The 17,519-nt window shown below is 41.0% G+C and overlaps 1 protein-coding gene across 9 annotated transcripts in view; it reads right to left on the minus strand.

The window, feature by feature from the left end:
* Positions 1 to 17,519, minus strand: part of TTC28 (tetratricopeptide repeat domain 28) — a 609,616-nt gene that overhangs the window by 129,915 nt on the left and 462,182 nt on the right. The window lies entirely within an intron of this gene.

Raw genomic sequence — 17,519 nt, forward strand, 5'->3', positions numbered from 1 at the left:
AAAACTCTGGTGAAGAGTAGTGGCGAGAGCAGACATCCTTGTCTTGTTCCTGATCTCAGTGGGAATTCTTTCAGCTTTTCACCATTGAGAATGATGTTCGCTGTGGGTTTGTCATATATGGCCTTTATGATGTTGAGGTAGGTTCCCTCTGTGCCCACTTTCTGAAAGGTTTTTATCAGAAATGGGTGTTGGATTTTATCAAAGGCTTTTTCCGCGTCTATTGAGCGGATCATATGGTTTTTATTCTTCAGTTTATTAATGTGGTGTATCACACTGATGGATTTGCGGATATTGAAGAACTCTTGCATCCCTGGGATAAATCCCACTTGATCATGATGTATAATCCTTTTAATGTATTGTTGGATGCAGTTTGCTAGTATTTTGTTGAGGATTTTTGCATTGATGTTCATCAGTGATATTGGCCTGTAGTTTTCTTTTTTTGTGGTATCTTTGTCCGGTTTTGGTACCAGGGTGATGGTGGCCTCATAGAATGAGTTTGGGAGTATCCCTTCTTCTGCAATTTTTTGAAATAGTTTCAGAAGGAGAGGTGTTAGCTATTCTCTAAATGTTTGATAGAATTCTCCTGTGAAGCCATCTGGTCCTGGACTTCTGTTTGTTGGTTGTTTTTAAAATACAGTTTCAATTTCAGTTCTTGTGATGGATCCATTCATCTTTTCTATTTCATCTTGGTTTAGTCTTGGAAGATTGCACTTTTCTAAGAATTTGTCCATTTCTTCGAGGTTTTCCATTTTATTTGGAATATGGTTGCATATAGTAGTCTCTCATGATCCTTTGTATTTCTGTGGTGTCTGTTGTTACTTCTCCTTTTTCATTTCTAATTTTATTGATTTGAGTCCTCTCTCTTTTTTGCTTGATAAGTCTGGCTAGGGGTTTGTCAATTTTGTTGATCTTTTCAAAGAACCAGCTTTTCGTTTCATTGATCTTTTCTATGGTTTTCTTTGTTTCTAGTTCATTGATTTCTGCTCTGATCTTTATGATTTCTTTCCTTCTACTAACTTTATGTCTTGTCTGTCCTTCTCTCTCGAGCTGCTTTAGATGTAAAGTTAGCTTGTTGATTTGAGCTTTTTGTTGTTTCCTGAGGTGGGCTTGTATTGCTATAAACTTTTCTCTTAGAACGGCTTTTGCTGCATCCCATAGGTTTTGGAGTGTTGTATCTTTGTTGTCATTTGCTGCTAGGTATTTTTAAATTTCCTCTTTGATTTCTTCAGTGATCCATAGGTTGTTTAGTAGCATGTTGTTGATTCTCCACGTGTTTGTGTTTTTTGCAGTTTTTTCTTGTTGTTGATTTCCAGGTGTATAGCATTGTGGTCGGAAAAGATGCTAGATATGATTTCAATTTTCTTAAAGTTACCAAGGTTGGATTTGCAGCCCAGGATATGGTCAATCTTAGAGAATGTTCCATGTGCACTTGAGAAGAATGTGTATTCTGTTGCTTTTGGATGGAATGTCCTATAAATATCTATTAAGTCCATCTGGTTTAATGCTTCATTCAGGGCCTGTGTTTCCTTATTGATTTTCTGTCTGGTTGAGCTGTCCGTTGCTGTAAGTGGGGTGTTGAAGTCCCCCACTATGATTGTGTTATTGTTGATTTCTCCTTTTAAGGTTGTTAGCAGTTGCCTTATATATTGTGGTGAACCTGTGTTGGGTGTGTAGATATTTAAAATTGTTATAACATCTTCTTTGATTGATCTTTTGATCATTATGTAATGTCCTTCTTTGTCCCTGAAAATATTCTTCATTTTAAAGTCTATTTTGTCTGATATGAGTATTGCTACTCCAGCTTTCTTTTGATCCCCTTTTGCATGAAATATTTTCTTCCATCCTCTCACTTTCAATTTGTATGTGTCCCTAGAAGTGAAGTGGGTCTCTTGAAGACAGCATATATATGGGTCTTGTTTTTGTATCCATTCAGCCAGTCTATGTCTTTTGGTTGGGGCGTTTAGTCCATTCACACTTAAGGTAGTTATTGATATGTACATTCTTATTGCCATTTTATTAATTGCTTTGGATTTGTTTTTGCTGCTCTTTTTCCTTTCCTCTTCTCTTGTTCTTTTCTGCCTATAGAAGTTCTGAATTCTCTCACCTTTTGCTTATCTGAGAAGGTTTTGCTTTCTCCTTCAAATCTGAATGAGAGCCTTGCTGGGTAGAGTAATCTTGGTTGAAGGTTTTTTCCTTTCATCACATTGAGTATATCATGCCACTCCCTTCTGGCCTTCAGAGTTTCTGTTGAAAAATCTGCCAGTAGCCTTATCGGGATTCCCTTGTATGTTATTTGTTTCTTTTCCCTAGCTGCTTTCAAGATTTTCTCTTTGTCTTTAATTTTGGTCAGTTTGATTAGTATGTGTCTCAGGGTGTTCCTCCTTGGGTTTATTTTGTATGGTACTCGTTGTGCTTCCTGGATTTGAGTGAGTGATTCCTTCCCCATGTTAGGGAAATTTTCGGCTATTATCTCTTGGAATGTTTTTTCTGTCTCCTTCTCTCTCTCTTCTCCTTCTGGCACCCTTATAATACGGATGTTGGTGCGTTTCACATTGTCCCAGATTTCTCTGAGACTCTCTTCATTTGTTTTCAATCTTTTTTCTCTTTTCTGTTCTGCATCCATAATTTCCACTAATCTGTCCTCCACCTCACTTATTCGTTCTTCTGCCTCCTGTATTCTGCTGTTAGCTGCGTCTAGTGAATTTTTTATTTCAGTTATTGTATTTTGCATCTCTTCTTGTTTGTTTTATATTCTTGTATCTCTTTGGTCAGTGTTTCCTGTAAGTTATCCATCTTTGCCTCCAGTTGATTTCCAATGTCTTGCATCATCTTCAGCATCAACAATCTAAAGTCTTTTTCCTGGGGGCTGAGAACCTCCTCCTCGCTTAGCTGATTTTCTGGGGTTTTTTTCTTTCTCCCTCATCTGAGTTATAGTTCTCTGTCTTTTCATTTTTATAGGTTTTTGACGGGGTGACCTTCTTACAGATAATAGAGTTGTAGCCTCTCTTACTTCTGGTGTCTGCCCCCCTGTGGCTGAAGTCAGTGTGGGGGCTTGGTGTAGGCTTCCTGATGGGAGGAGCTGATTCTAATCCGTCTGGTGGGTGGGTCTCTGTCTCTGGATGGGATTAGAGGCGGGTGTGTGCCTGAGGGGTCTTTAGGCAGCCTGTTTACTGAGGGGTGGAGCTGTGGTCCCACCTGGGTTGTTGTTTGCCCTGGGGCTATTCAGCGGCTGGCTGACAGGTGGGGCCAGATTTTCCCAAAATGGGCATCTCCAGAGAAAGGCACTGCTGCTGAATATTCCAGAGAGCTTTGGAGCTCCTCACAACAAGCCACATTTACCCCTGTTTTCCCAGGATGTTCTCCAAGAACTGTAGTCAGGTTTGACCCAGATTCCCTTGGAGACTTTGCTTTGCCCTGGGACTCAGTGCACATGAAAGTCTGTGTGCGCCTTTTAAGAATGGGGTCTCCGTTTCCCCCAGTCCTGTGAAGCTCTTGCACACAAGCCCCACTGGCCTTCAATGCCAGATGCTCTGGGGCTCTTTCTCCCTGTGCCAGATCCCCACACATAAGAGTTTGATGTGTGGCTCAGAACTCTCACTCCTGCAGGTGAGTCTCTGTGAACCAGTTAGTTTTCAGTCTGTGGAGTTTCCCACCCTGGAAGTATGGGGTTGTTTATATTGTGAAATCACCCCTCCTACCTCTTGATGTGGCCTCCTCTTTTTCTTCTGGAGTAGGGTATCTTTCTTTTTTAAGGTTCCTGGTCCATTTGGGTGGAGATCACTCAGCTTTCAGTTGTGAATTTTGTTGTTTTTAGGAGAGATGTTGAGCTCCAGTCCTTCCATTCCACCATCTTAATCCTTCCACTTAACCGTCTAAGGGAACTCACTACTAGGTAGCTCATTGCCATGCCATTCTTTGGGCTCTGAGGTCTCTAGCTGGTCTACATGCTTCTCTTTACCTTTCTGAGTATTTTTATATTTGTTTTATATATAATATTCAGGATTATTAGTTGTACTTGAGGGGATGGAGGAGACATTTTCTGTTTGCTGGGCAGGGTGGAAGTTCAGGTCTCCACTGATATTGCCCTGGGTGGGAGTGGTAGAGCCATCTCATTATTGTTTGCTACATAGCCTCCACTGATACCATGGGACAGGGTGGCCTTGTTACCACTGAGAGATGGTGAAAATATGGACTCTCCAATAATCCTTCAGAGAGGAGATGAGAGGGATACCTCATTACTGCCAGGTGGGATAGATGTCCAGGCCCACCATGTGTTCCCCACTGATATGGGGTGGGGGTGGAGGGATAGTGGCCTTATTAGCACTGATTGGTGATGAAAGTCTTGACTCTCCACTATGTCTCCTCAGACCCCACCTCAAGAAGGAGAAGGAAGAGTGCATTGCTACTACCAGGCAGAAGTGGAAGTCTAGGCTCCTCATATGGTTTCCACTGTTACATAGATGAAAGGTTGAGGAGATTGAAGTTTCACCTGGCAGGGACAAAATTTCTTGGCCTTCTCTGGCACTACCCCAGCAAGTTGGCTGGGATGCTTTGTTACAGCCTGGCAAGGGTGAAATTTTAGGCTCTTCAGTCAAATTTTCCTGGTAGGGGTGAGGCCTCAAATTTTTCTATGGTGTTTGGCTGGAGTAGAGCACATTGTCTAAAGGTTTTCTGTCCTGGTAGACTGATCCTTTGGCTAGAGAGAAAGCTTTTCTGGGGGCTTTTTAAAAATATATGCACTCACGGCATTTCCAGGTTTTTGGATTCCCCAGGGTCCAGTCTGGCATATATGAAGCAAAAAGTAGACACAGGAACTCACCATTTATGTTGTTCCTTGGGTTGTAAGGCTTTCAAGCTTGTCGGCCTTCTTCTCTCTACTTTCCTAAGTCTTATGTTTGTTTTATATATAATGTTTAGAGTTTTCACTTGTACATAGAGGAAGAAGTAGGGAAAGTATGCCTCTCCATTCTCTTAGTCATTTCACCTCTCTAATAAGGAATTAATGTGCCAGTACTTAACCAATGGAAAGTACTCACTCTATGATGACTGAAGTAAACAAAATGAAATTGCAACGTCTTAAAATGAAGACACAATTTCATTGATGCTTTAGGGTAAAGAAGAATTAAATCAGGCCATGTTACTCTGATTCTGCTATGTGTGTGTGTGTGTGTGTGTGTGTGTGTGTGTTTGTGTGTGTGTGTGTTATTTCCAAATAAAAAACTGTAAACTTTAAAAAAAATTATCGCTTAAAACTAAGAAGATGCTTATTCATATTACAAAAAGATTATTTAAAAAATAAGCACATCGGTTTATTAAATCCATTAACAACTAAATTTCAAAAATTTTACCCTCCTAATGATTTATTCCCAGTTTTTGCTAGGCAGTTACTAAGAATTAAAATCCCAGGGTGAAGAGGAGCTCTGGAAGCCAAGTAAAGAAGGAATACCAGGAAGGGTGTCAAGAATGGCAGACAGGGAGGAGAGCTAAAGAAAATGAAATTTAAGGCAAATTTGACAGATCTGACATTTGGAAGATCACTGTGACTTCAGCAAAAGAAATTTGAAAGAGTGGTGCGGGAAGAAGCCAGATTTAGGGTGGTTGAGAAGTAAATAAGAGTTGAGGAAGAAGAACCTGAGAGGAAGAGGAATGAAGAAATGAAGCCAAGTTTGAAAGTGAAGGGGAGGAACTACAGATATTCACATCCTGATATCACTACTGTAACTGTTCACTGTACTAGAGTCATTCCCAAAGAAAGATCAAGAAGCCTTAAAACAGAATGGACATATGGAATAAATTCAAAGAAGAAATAATTCCAAAATTGATTATTGTTTTAACTATATCTAAGACTGATCTGAATATACTATAAAATATTATTCTAAAACTGATCTTGGTAAAGGGATAGTTTGGGGATTTTTTTGCTTTTTACAGTTTATTGCAAACTAACACCATTATAAAATGCAATAAAATATCAGAGCAGAGGGAGGATCAAGATGGTGGAGGAGTAAAATGTGGCCCTTTTCCCAAAAACACATTAAAAAAACCCATCTACATGTAGAATGATTTGCACAGAACATCTACTGAATGCTGGCAGAAGACCTTAAACCTCCGAAAAGTACAAGAAATCCTCCATATGACTGGGTATAGCAAAAGAAAAAAAAAAAAAAACATAGAGAAAGAGAGAAAAGGAATGAGGATGGGATTACCACTCCTGAGAGGGAGCTGTTAAAGAGGAAAGGAACCCACACACCCTGGGAAGCCACCTAACCAATGGGGAGATCAGCCAAGACAGAGGGACCTCAAAGATGTGGAGAAAAGTGCAGCAGAAGAGAAGAGTGAGAGCCGCCTAGACCATTCGTACCACCTCCCAGGACACCACAGCCTGAGGCACTCAGGCAAGGGCTGGGTGCTGAGGCTCAGACTCCAGAGGTCAGTTCTTGGGAGAGGACTAGGGTTGGCTGTGTGGAAGGAGCCTGAGGGGCTAGGGAGCAGTGTGCCATGGGCTATGGAGCAGAGCACAACTGAGGGAACTTGGGAGGAAGTCTGGACCTGCAAGAGAAGCAAGGTGCCATAGTTGGGGAAGGCGAGAGGAGGATGGGTGGATCACCATAGGAATATCTTTCCCTGTGAACAGACAGACTCTCAGAGGGTGGGGTGCCTCTGGAACAGGCTGTGTGTGGCGAGGCATCACTTCCATGGGCTATGGGTGGCTGGGCACCTCTGGTGTGGGCCGGGGGCCTAAGTGTGATGCAGCACCTCTTGTGTGGTCTATAGGTGGCGGGGGAAACCACAGCAGTCATGTGAAACCAAAGGTGGGCATGGCCTGCCACCACTAGGGTTTCATGAACAATCACCACCAGTGACCCCAGTCACCTCAGAGGTTAGCAAAGAGGAGGAAACTGCAACTGAGCACCATCTGTTGTTGCACTCACTCCCCTGGGAATTCATCGGCCCTGCTTCTGCCACTGCCAAATGCTCCAGGTGCTGCCTACACCTGCCTGATCACTTCCCATGGCCCTGCAATTAGGAGCAGCCTGCACCACCTTCCCAAGGGTTCATGCCACTGTCAAGGGCCCAGCAACCAGGCACTGGCTATTACCCTTGCCCATTGCCTCTATCTCCCTGGAAGTACACGCAGACCCTAAAAATAAATAGTAGGCCCTCACAAAATACCCAGGGGGCACTCACACAATAGTAAGCCCTTACAAAATAGGAGGAGCACTTGCACATATAAATAGCCCTCCAAGATGACAGGAGTTGTTTTCTTTAAACTCACAGAATAAGAAAAATATAAGCAAAATGAAGAAGCTCAGGAATCATCTATAGTTAAAAGAATAGGAGAATTCACCTGAAGGAGCAAACAATGAAACAGACCTCTACAGTCTAACAGACACTGAGTTCAAAAAGCAGATAGTGAAAATACTGAAGGAATTAAGAGGAAATATGAAGAAATTAAGAGCAGATATGAACAGTAATGCATATTACTTTAGAAAGGAACTAGAAAATTTAAGGGGGAGACAGGAAAAATTAGAAAATTCATTCGCAGAGATGCAAGCTGTGTTAAAGGCACTGAAGAACAGAATGAATAATGCAGAGGAATGAATTAGTGACTTAGAAGATAGAATAATGGAAATCACCCAATCAGGACGGCAGATGGAAAACCAAATGAAAAAAACATGAAAGCAATAAAAGAGATTTATGGGGAGTTCCCATTGTGGCTCAGTGGTAATGAACCTGATTAGTATCCATGTGGATGTGGGTTCAATCCCTGGCCTTGCTAAGTGGGTTAAGGATCTGGTGTTGCTGTGGTTGTGGTGTAAGCCGGCAGCTATCCTTATGATTTGACCCCTAGTCTGGGAACTTCCACATGCTTTAGGTGTGGCCCTAAAGGACTTAGAGAGAGAGAGAGAGAGAGGAAGAGAGAGCTATCTATGGGATAATATAAAGCAGGACAATCTACACATAATAGGGATTCCAGAAGGGAAGAAAAAGAAAAGGGGATTGAAAATATATTTGAAAAAATTGTGGCTAAAAACTTTCCAAATCTAAAGGAAACATACAGATATCAACATACAGGAAGCAGAGAGGGCCCCAAACAAGTTGAATCCAAATGGGTCCACACCAAGACATATAATAATAAAATGGCAAAAGTTAAAGATAAACAGAGGGAGTTCCCATTGTGGGGCATCAGAAATGAACTGGGCTACTATCCAGGAGGATGCAGTTTCGATCCCTAGCCTCACTCAGTAGGTTGGGGATCTGGCATTGCTGTGAGTTGTGGTGTAGGTCGCAGATGAGGTTTGGATCCTGCATTACTGTGGCTGTGGTGTAGGCCAGCACCTGATAATCCAGTTCAACCCCTAGCCTGGGAACCACCATAAGCTGCAGGTTTGGCCCTAAAAAGAAAAAAAAAATGCAGCAAGACAAAAACAAGGAATTAATTACAGGAAAACTCCCATAAGACTATCAAAGGATTTCTCTCCAGAAGCACTACAGGCCAGAGGAGTGTGGCAAGATACATTCAAAGTTCTAGAAGGAAAAAATTTGCGGACTAGAATACTTTACCCAGCAAGAATATCATTTAAAATAGAAGGAGAAATAAAGAATTTCTTCAACAAACAAAAACTAAAAGAGTATAGCAATACTAAACCCATTCTAAAAGAAATACTGAAGGGGCTCCTCTAAATAAAAAAGAAGCAAGAAGAAATAGCATGGAGGAAATCATAATTGGAAAGCAATCACTTAAGCCAGTATACAGATCTAAAAGAAAAAAAAAATTGTAAAAGTGACAATAAACACTAGGAACAGCAAAGGGACAAACATGAAGATGTTAAAAAAAGGACTTCGAAATCATAAAATGTGGGAAGGAGAATGTGTTTGAGGCTATATGACTATCAGGCTAAAGCAAGCGGATATAGGAAGGGGTTAACATACTTAAAAAACAAGGCAACCACAAATCAAAACCAAACATTACATTCACAAAAACTAAAAAGAAATAAAAAGAATAAAATAAAGGGAAATCATTCAACCAAATAAAGAAAAGAAAAAAGAGAAACATAGAATCAACTGGAAAACAAGGTTTAACATGGCAATAAATAAGTGAAAATCTATGGAATGCTGCAAAAGCAGGGCTCAGAGGGAAATTCATAGCAATACAGGCCTTCTTCAAAAAAGAAGAAAAATCTCAAATTGACAACTTAACCCAACACCTAAATGAATTAGAAAAAAGAAGAAAAAACAAAACCTAAAGTCAGCAGAAGGAGGGGAATCATAAAGATCAAAGACGAAATCAATAAAATAGAGATTAAAAAAACAATAGAAGAAGTCAATAAAACTAAGAGCTGGTTCTTTGAAAAGGTAAACAAAATTGACAAACGTCTGACCAGACTCACCAAGAAGAGGAGAGAAAAAACCCAAATAAACAAAATAAGAAATGAAAAAGGAGAAGTCACAACAGATACTAAGGAAATACAAAAAAACATGAGAAAATACTATGAAAAATTGTATGCCAACAAACTTGACAACCCAGAAGAAACGGAAAACTTTCTAGAGACTTATAGCCTGACAAAACCGAATCAAGAAGAAATAGATCAGCTGAACAGACCAATCACTAGAAATGAAATTGAATATGTCATAAAAACACTCCCTACAAATAAAAGTCCAGGACCAGATGGCTTCACAAGTGAATTCTACCAAACATACAAAGAGGAACTTATACCCATCCTCCTCGAACTTTTCCAAAAGGTTGAAGAAGTAGGAACACTCCCAAAGATATTCTATGATGCCACCGTCACCCTAATTCCAAAACCAGACAAAGATACCACCAAAAAAGAGAACTATAGGCAAATACCTTTGATGAATATAGACGCAAAACTTCTCAACCAAATTTTAGCCAACCGAATCCAACAACATAGAAAAAAGATCATACGCCACGACCAGGTGGGATTCATCCCAAGTGCCCAAGGATGGTTCAACATATGCAAATCAATCAACGTCATACACCACATTAACAAAAGAAGTCAAAACCACATGATCATCTCAATAGATGCAGAAAAAGCATTTGACAAAGTCCAACATCCACTCATGATAAAAACTCTTACCAAAGTGGGTATAGAGGGAACACACCTTAACATAATACAAGCCGCTTACGACAAACCCACAGCAAATATAATATTCAATGGAGAAAAGCTGAAAAGAAAGTCTTCCCACTAAAATCTGGAACAAGACAAGGATGCCCACTCTCACCACTGTTATTCAAGAGAGTACTGGACTTCCTAGCCCCAGCAATCAGACAGACCAAAGAAATAAAACGCATCCAAATTGGAAGAGAAGAGGTAAAAAACTGTCACTGTATGCAGATGGCATGATATTATATATAGAAAACCCCAAGGACTCAACCCAAAAACTACTCGAACTGATCAACAAATTCAGCAAAGTAGCAGGATATAAGATTAACATTCAGAAATCAGTCGCATTTCTGTATACTAACAATGAAGTATTAGAAAAGGAATGCAAAAACACAATACCTTTTAAAATTGCATCCCAAAAAATCAAATACCTGGGAATACACCTGACCAAGGAGGTAAAGGACTTATATGCTGAGAACTATAAAACATTAATCAAGGAAATTAAAGAGGATGCAAAGAAACGGAAAGATATTCCATGCTCTTGGGTTGGAAAAATTAATATTGTAAAAATGGCCATACTACCCAAAGCAATCTACAGATTCAATGCAGTCCCTATCAAATTACCCATGACATTTTTCACAGAACTAGAACAAACAATCCAAACATTTATATGGAACCACACAAGACCCAGAATTGCCAAAGAAATTCTGAGGAACAAAAACCAAGCAGGAGGCATCTCTCTCCCAGACTTCAGGCAATGTTACAGAGCCACAGTAACCAAGACAGTGTGGTACTGGTACCAAAACAGACATACAGACCAATGGAACAGAGTAGAGAACCCAGAAATAAGCCCAGACACCCATGGTCAATTAATCTTTGACAAAGGAGGCAAGACATAAAATGGGACAAAGATAGTCTTTTCAGCAAGTATTGCTGCATGCAAATCAATGAAACTAGAGCACACCCTCACACCATGCACAAAAATTAACTCAAAATGGCTTAAAGACTTAAATACAAGACAAGACACCACCAAACTCCTGGAAGAGAATATAGGCAAAACATTCCCTGATATCGACCTTATGAATATTTTCTCAGGTCAGTCTCCCAAAGCAACAGAAATAAAAGCAAAAATAAACCAATGGGACCTAATCAAACTGACAAGCTTTTGCACAGCAAAGGAAACCATAAAAATAAACAAAAAGACAACTTACAGAATGGGAGAAAATAGTTTCAAATGATGCAACTGACAAGGGCTTCATCTCTAAAACACACAAACAACTTATACAACACAACTGCAAAAAAGCCAACAACCCAATTGGAAAATGGGCAGAAGACCTGAGTAGACATTTCTCCAAGGAAGATATATAGATGGCCAACAAGCCCATGAAAAAATGTTCAGCATCCCTGATTATTAAAGAAATGCAAATCAAAACTACCACGAGATACCACCTCACACCAGTCAGATTGGCCATCATGAGTAAGTCCACCAATAACAAATGCTGAAGGGGGTGTGGAGAAAAGGGAACCCTCCTGCACTGTTGGTGGGAATGTAAGCTGGTACAACCACTATGGAGAACAGTATGGAGGTACCTCAGAAAACTATACATAGAACTACAATATGACCCAGCAATCCCACTCCTGCACACATATCTGGACAAAACTTTCACTGAAAAAGACACATGGGAAAAAAAAAAAAAAAAAAGGAGTTCCTATTGTGTTGCAGTGGAAATGAATCCAACCAGTATCCATGAGGATGTAGGTTTGATCCCTGGCCTTGCTCAGTGGGTTGGGGATCCAGCATTGCTATGAGCTGTGGTGTAGGTCACAGACACAGCTTGGATCCTGTGTTGCTGCAGCTGTGGTGGACACCAGCAGCTGCAGCTCTGATTCAATCTCTAGGCTGGGAACTTCCATATGCTGCAGGTATAGCCCTAAAAAAAAAAAAAAAAAAAAAAAGAATGAAAGGAAAAAGATACATACACCCCTATGTTCATTGCAGCGCTATTCACAATAGCCAAGACATGGAAACAACCTAAATGTCCATCGACAGATGAATGGATTAAGAAGATGTGATATATATACAAAATGCAATACTACTCAGCTATAAAAAAGAATAAAATAATGCCATTTGCAGCATTAAGTTAAGTCTCTAACTTAGTTAGAGACTCTCAAACTAAGTGAAGTAAGTATGAAGAGAAAGACAAACACACCACTTATATCTGGAATCTAATACATGGCACAAATGAACCTATCTACAGAAAAGAAACAAATTCATGGACCAGGAGAACAGACTTGTGGTTGACGAAAGGGAGGGGGAGGGAGTGAGATGGACCAGGAGTTTGGGGTTAGCAGATGGAAACTATTGAATTTGGAGTGGATAAGCAATAGATCCTGCTGTATAGCACAGGGAACCATATCTACTCATTTGTGACAGAACATGGGGGATATTGTGAGGAAAAAAAATGCATATATATATGTATACATATATGTATATATGTATGACTGGGTCAATTTGTTGTACAGCAGAAACTGACAGAACATTGTAAAACAACTATAATAAAAAATAGTGAAAACCTAAAAAAATAATTTAAAAACATCACAGCAATGTTCAATTGCTATAAAGGTTTCAAAATGCTAATTCTTGTTTTCTTTCCTTATCTTCCTGTGGACGGGGAATAGATAGTTCTCAGATTGACACTGGCTCATGCTTAGGGCAGCACCGCTCTCTAAAGCTGGATTGAGGCTACACAGACTTCAAATTTAAAACCTGACATCTCAACTGAGCTCCAGATGTCCAGGGAAATGTCTAACATGAGGGCATTTCACTTCTGTGCCCCTGCTTGTATTAATCAAGGTAGGCTAGGCTATGCTGTCACAAAGAACACTCTAGTTTCAGGTTTACCACAGGTCTGTTTTTTGCTCACTCTGCACATCCAAGGTGAATCAGCAGGAGGTTCTATTCTATGTACCCACCATTTCAGTGGCTGCAGCAGGAAAACAGACACATAAGAACTGCTTGTGCACTTCCCATGGCCTCGCATTGTATTGGCTAGAAGTGGTCACACTTCCACGCCAAGGAAGCTGGGAAACTCCACACACCACTATGGTTAACATAAGCAACACAGAGGAAGGTCTGCTGAAGCTCTGCCAGAAAGCAACAGTGGAGGACGACCTCTCTCTTTCTCTCACTCCTTGGGTACACTGGGCTAGGAGGCTTGGAAAAGGACAGGTGACTCTTTCTTAACCACTGCTGGTTTTTTGCCCAAGTCTGGCCACTGAGGCTGCCTTTACACAGGCATCCAAATGCTGTCTTCATTTTTAGGGATCTTGTGCAAGTTCTTAGGAGCTTCTGGGGAGAGGTCTTGGATCCCCTACACTCCAGAGCCTTGTGCTGCCAGGGTTTCCTCATCCAGAGATGGCCCTCCTGGAAGCAGTTCTGGAGAGTTGTCTCTAAGCAACTTCTACACTCCTTGGTCCATGGGAAATGAGTGTGTGTTGACTTGCCAAACAGGGGAGTGCCAGTTCTTCACTCCTAACCCCTGCCTCCATCCTTCTTCTCTCCCTTTCAGGGAGGTATAGAAAGCAAACCAGCAAGACACTAGTGTAGTCAGATATGTGTCTGAAGAATATGGAGTTCCCGTCGTGGCGCAGTGGTTAACGAATCCGACTGGGAACCATGAGGTTGCGGGTTCGGTCCCTGCCCTTGCTCAGTGGGTTAACGATCCGGCGTTGCCGTGAGCTGTGGTGTAGGTTGCAGACGCGGCTCGGATCCCGCGTTGCTGTGGCTCTGGCGTAGGCCAGTGGCTACAGCTCCGATTCAACCCCTAGCCTGGGAACCTCCATATGCCGCGGTAGCGGCCCAAGAAATAGCAACAACAACAACAACAACAATAATGCCGAGGGAGCGGCCCAAGAAATAGCAACAACAACAACAACAAAAGACAAAAAAAAAAAAAAAAAAAAAAGAATGTGACTCCCATTTCTGCAGGTACCTCAAACACTGTGAGTAGTTCTCTTGGAGGCCTCCTCTTGGTTTGCAAAGTGAATACCCACTTCTGTCCCTGGGAGGCTAAGTTTGAGCATCCTCACAACATGATGGCTGATTTCCCTCAGAGTGAGTGGGCCATGAAGGAGAGAGCCAAGCAGAAGTTGTACTCTTTTTATGACTTTGCCTCAGAAGTCACATAGCATCACTTCTGTCATATTCTATTATTTAGAAGTGAGTTATTAAGTCTGGCCCACATTCAAGGGAAGGAGAATTAGACTCTACTTTTTGGAGGGAAAATGTCAATAAGTTTGTGGACATATTTAAAACCATCACTCTCCTTAAATATTTTCTAATTCGGTCTGCAGAATGAACTGTAGTATCAACCAGCCAGAGTCTGAATCAAACAAATGTCTGACACAGAAATCATTATAATCTCAAGATACTGTCAAAAGCTGTTAAAGCTCTTTGCTTTTATGAATGCTTAATAAGGGGTAAAGTGATATACTGCTAGACTCTTGGAAATGAGATCCAAAACTCTTCAAATGCTCCAATAAATCTCTTTCTGCCATAAATTTTTAAAAACACTGAGAAAATGTTTATAAGTATTTGCACAAAGGAAGCTTTAATAACTAATAAAATAAGAGGTGAAAGTATGAGATTCTGTGTCTTTCCTCCTACCCAGTATCACCATCAAGATGCCTACTCTGGCAGAAGCCCATCTCCCCATCTGCATGAATGATCAAAGAAAACAGCCCAGGAACACGTTGCTATTTAGAACTGTAATGATACTGATTTGGTCAAAGCAGCTCTGGCTTTAATAGTTTGGGAAAATCCTGAGCCTTATCAAGGCCTAACAACCTGCCCATAGATAACCCCACAGGCAGGATATAAAAGACCTTGTGCCCCTCTGACTCCATAGCCTGAACTCTTAATCACTAGGCAGTGCTGTCCTAAACACTAAAACTTAACTCAATATGCAGGAAAGATCTGAGGGGGATTCTATTCCATTAAAAGGAAATCAATATAGTTGAACTCAACTCAAAGATACGAACAAAAATAGAAGATAGTTCAAATGAACAAAGAATAACAATGATCACTAGTTCTTAAAATACAGATAGTTAAAAAGAAAAACATGAGCATGACTCATGAGGCTCCAATATTTCCTGTCTGTGTCTGTTAACTATTAGGATTATAGAACAACTCTTTCCATCTTGAGTTTAGGGGGCAGGGTGGGGTACAGAAGGGGATGGGGTGGGGTTGAGGGACAGAGGGAGATGCAGGGTTAACCTGCCACTAAAGCAAGCAGATTTAATGAATGCCTTCTGAGGGTCACACACAGAGTCCACAGACTCAAAAGTCTGATGGCAGGCCTTCAAGGAGCTCAAAGCCTAGATGGGAGGAGAGATGAGAAACATGGAAGGAAATAAGAACAGCATGCTGTGATACAAGAAACACCAGAAAATAAAACATGGTGATATGAAATGAGCAACTACCTCCAGTCCCTAGCCAGCTCTGTTTCTGAGGTACAGTCACAAATCAAGGAGACGACAGTATGGAGAGTAAACCCACAGTAACAAGGAGAGGTTGGCCTTAATCTTTGCTCTTGTTCCAATTAAAGACATTTTAATCAGGACTGTTTTTAGGAACCATGGGCATTAGATGAACAATTTTAAAATGTGAAACTATAAAAAATTAAAGAGCTTTCTGTTGCAGGAAGGAGATTAGGGGGAGTAAGACTGATATGAGGAAGGAAACACTACAGAAACTTGTCTGCCTAGGCATTAGAAACACCAGGCTCTCACACCGGTTGGCCACAAATCAGTTCTGTGATTTAAATCCCTCAGCCTCTCTGAGATGTGGCTTTATTTTGCTTTGTTTTGTTTTTCTAAACATTTAGGGTATTGGATTCTACAATCACTGCAGTCCCTCCCTAGCTCTAAAATCTGTGATCCTCATCCCAAAGAAAGCCTCTTTCCCCTCTTAGGGGCCATCTCCCCCTGCAGAGGCCTCTTTGACTTCAGGCCTTGAGCTGAACCTCTCTTCTCTCCTCTCCTGGCCAGTGACCAAGATCAGAGCCCCAACCATAACCTCCCAGATGACTCTGTAGAAGGATCTGCCACAGGTCAGCAGCTCCTGTGCTAAGGATGGTAGTCCCTCCCAGCACAGTAGCCCAGGGAAAATTTTTTCATAAGCTTGAATCTGGGTGTAGTCCGGCTTCTTGGGTGACTTGGGACATGTGAATTCCCCACCCACCAGGGCAAGAGAGGTCTGCCCTGACTCTCTGCAGGGTTGTTCATGGAGACAAAATAAGATGATTTATGAGGTGCAGTACAAATAGAGAGTATTCCAATGATGATCGTGATGGCCGAATGCTCAGAATTCAGGGACTCCTTCAGCCGGAAGTCTTGCCAGGACAGAACTGTGTGCTTCATTGCTCCCTGAGAGGAAACTTGATGTAAAACAGACACAGCCTTGAGGCTGATGTGCCTCTGAATCTCTCCCCAGAGCAGCTAGTGGCTCTAGAACTAATAAGTTCCCAGTGGATTCTTTCTCTAAAGAAGCTTTTAATGTTCCTGTGAACGGACAGTAATTCTGTCCACATCAATCCCACTCAGATCACAGTCTCTGGAACACACACATTAGAAACTTGAACTGCAGGACTCTTCTGTCACTTCCCACTTAGGTCAATATTCATGCCTCCCACTGTCCCATGTAGAGTTCCAGCAAGTTAAGATCTCTATCCTGTGAAAACTGACTTCTGGAATTCCCCCAAAGGGTTTTATGGGACTGCAGGCATTTAATGTAGTTAAAGTATCCATGGACCTGGACTTTCCAGAAATTGCCAATTTCATATAATCTTCCTCTCAATAAAGGCAAACACTAATTAAATGTATAACTAAGCATAATTACTTTTTCTAACTCCTTTAGATATTTATTCATATAACTAAATTTATAAATCAGAAATAAGTATTTTTTTTTTCAGATCAGATTCCAGAGTCTTAAATTTGTACTTGGAAAATGTGATTACTGCAGATTATGTGAACTCTGGGCTAATCAGCATGGTCGGAGAATATAAACATGTATTTAATTTTTTAATGCAAAAGAAGAAGAAGAGAAGAAGGAGGATAAAGAATATCAATAAATACCAAAAACATGCATGCAAGCAAGTTTTATTTGGAAAAGACGAAACTGATTCAGGGAGGTCCAAAGTGAGTAAGTTACAATGATGGAATCTGAACCCAAGTTTGGCTCACTTTGGAGTTCACTCTGTTTCATTCAGGTATCGATTCAAATGTTACCCCCTCACAAAGGCCTTTCTTGACCTCACCACCTAAAATATCCCAGCTGGCTCCCTGACTCCCTCCTTCCTCTCCATCCATTCACTGTCCTTTTCTATCCCCTTCCTC

This window comes from Sus scrofa, chromosome 14 (assembly GCF_054392235.1).
Source record: "Sus scrofa isolate SSC_HxYL_T2T_F1_AM1 chromosome 14, Sscrofa_HxYL_maternal_Yorkshire_Landrace_v2.0, whole genome shotgun sequence".
NCBI lineage: Eukaryota > Metazoa > Chordata > Mammalia > Artiodactyla > Suidae > Sus > Sus scrofa.